We start from the raw sequence: 2932 nt of genomic DNA, 5'->3' as shown, positions 1-2932 counted from the left end.
CTTTAAGTTCCTTGTAGATTTGGGATTGGACCTCTGTCAGATGAAGAGATTCCAAAATTTTCCTCCTACTCTGTAGGTTGCCTGTTCACTCTGATGAGAGTTTCTTTTTCTGTGCAGAAGCTCTTTAGTTTAATTAGATACCATTTGTCAATTTTTGCTTTCTGACACATAGATAAATAGAACAGAAAATAGACTTCCAAGAAAGTCTAAAGGACCCAGCTAATTTAGCTTCCTAAAAATTTAGAACAGTTGCTAAATATCCATCAGTGAGAATATCTGGTTCTTTCTCAAATATTAATTTTTAATTTTTTTTTATTGTACTTTAGGTTCTGGGGTACATGTGCAGATCATGCAGGTTCGTTGAATAGGTACATACATGGCAAGGTCAAGGTGGTTTACTGCCTTCATCCCCCCACCACCTATATCTGATATTTCTCCCCCATTATCCCTCCCAACCCCCCAATGTCCCTCCTCTATCCCCTACTACTGACCACAGTGTGTGATGCTCCCCTCCCTGAGTCCATGTGTTCTCATTGTTCAACACCCGCCTGTGAATGATAACATGCAGTATTTGGTTTTCTGTTCTTGTGTCAGTTTACTGAGAATGATGGTTTCCAGATTCATCCATGTCCCTATGAAGGACAGAAACTAATTGTTTTTTATGACTGCGTAGTATTCCATGGTGTATATATGCCACATTTTCTTTATTCAGACTATCAATGATAGACATTTGGGTTGGTTCCAAGTCTTTGCTGTTGTAAACAGTGCCGCAGTCAACATATGTGTGCATGTGTCTTTAAAATAGAACAATTTGTAATTCTTTGGGTATATATCCAGTAATGGGATTGCTGGGTCAAATTTCTATTTCTAAGTCCTTAAGGAATCACCACACTGTCTTCCACAATGGTTGAACTAATTTACACTCCCACCAACAGTGTAAAAGTGTTCCTATTTCTCTACATCCTCTCCAGCATCTGTTGTCTCCAGATTTTTAATGATTGCCATTCTAACTTACTTGAGATGGTATCTCAATGTGGTTTTGATTTGCATTTATATAATGACCAGTGATGACGAGCATTTTTTCATATGTTTTTTGGCCTCATAGATGTCTTCTTTTATAAAATGTCTGTTCATATCCTTTGCCCACATTTGAACGGGTTTGTTTTTTCTTGTAAATCTGCTTTAGTTCTTTGTAGATTCTAGATATTAGCCCTTTGTCAGATGGGTAGATTGCAAAAAATTTTCCCATTCTGTTGGTTGCCAGTTCACTCTGATGATGGTTTCCTTTGCTGTACAGAAGCTCTGGAGTTTAATTAGATCCCATTTGTCCATTTTGGCTTTTGTTGCCATTGCTTTTGGTGTTTTAGCCATGAAGTCCTTGCCTATGCCTATGTCTTGAATGGTGTGGCCTAGGTTTTCTTCTAGGGTTTTTATGGTGTTAGGTCTTATGTTTAGATCTTTAATCCATCTGGAGTTAATTTTAGTGTAAGGTGACAGGAAGGGGTCCAGTTTCTGCTTTCTGCACATGGCTAGCCATCTTTCCCATCACCATTTATTAAACAGGAAATCCTTTCCCCACTGCTTGTTTTTGTCAGGTTTGTCAAAGGTCAGATGATTGTAGATGTGTGGTGTTGCTTCTGCAGCCTCTGTTCTGTTCCATTGGTCTATGTGTCTGTTTTGGTACCAGTATCATCCTGTTTTGATTATTGTGGCCTTGTAGTATAGTTTGAAGTTGGGCAGCATGATGCCTCCAGCTTTGTTCTTTTTGCTTAGGATTGTTTTGACTACGCAGGCTCTCTTTTGGTTCTATATGAAGTTTGAAGTGGTTTTTTTCCAGTTCTGTGAAGAAGGTCACATTAGTAGAAGGTCAGTGGTTTTTTTCCAGTTCTGTGAAGACGGTCATTGATGGGGATAACATTGAATCTATAAATTACTTTGGACAGTATGGCCATTTTCACAATGTTGATTCTTCCCAACCATGAGCATGGGATATTTTTCCATCTGTTTGTGTCCTCTCTTATTTCATTGAGCAGTGCTTTGTAGTTCTCCTTGAAAAGGTCCTTACATCCTTTGTTAGTTGTATTCCTAGGTATTTTATTCTCTTTGTAGCAATTGTGAATGGGAATTCACTTTTGATTTGGCCGTTTGTCTGTTATTGGTGTATAGGAATGCTTGTGATTTCTGAACGTTGATTTTGTATCCTGAGACTTTGCTGAAGTTGCTTATCAGTTTCAGGAGGTTTTGGGGTGAGACGATGGGGTCTTCTAAGTATACAATCATGTCATCTGCAAATAGAGACATTTTGGCTTCCTCTTTTCCTAATTGAATACCCTTTATTTCTTTTTCTTGCCTGGTGAGAGAGGGCATCCTTGTCTTGTGCCAGATTTCAAAGGGGATGCTTCCCGTTTTTGCCCATTCAATATGATATTGGCTGTGGGTTTGTCATAAATAGCTTTTATTTTTAATATTTTTATGACATAATTAATCATTAATTTTTCACTTATACTTTCCATGCTACCATCTCTGATTCCAAAGCATCAATAAATGAAACAAACATTATTAAATATCTTGCATTCTATAATACTTTTATATTTTATAAAACAGAAGAATATTTATGCAAATGAAGGTAAACTTGATTATAAATTATGCTTTTTATTAGAAGACATCCCAGCTTCTATGTACCTATACATCATACATTAGCTATAAGATAAATAGAAATCAACAATTTAAGTTTGGTAGAACAGCTGTTGGATAAACATTTAAGTTCCTAATGATTACATGGGAACTAAAATTAAAATAATCTTTAATATTTAGATATTTTGGTTAAGTTTTGACAAGACAGTTGTCTCAATATTCAGTGTAGCTCTGGAAAGACACACACACACACACACACACACACACACACACATATATATGTGTATTTCATACTCAA

Source organism: Cebus imitator, unplaced genomic scaffold, assembly GCF_001604975.1.
Source record: "Cebus imitator isolate Cc_AM_T3 unplaced genomic scaffold, Cebus_imitator-1.0 Scaffold605, whole genome shotgun sequence".
Classification (NCBI taxonomy): Eukaryota; Metazoa; Chordata; class Mammalia; order Primates; family Cebidae; genus Cebus; species Cebus imitator.
This window is presented reverse-complemented; position numbering follows the sequence as displayed.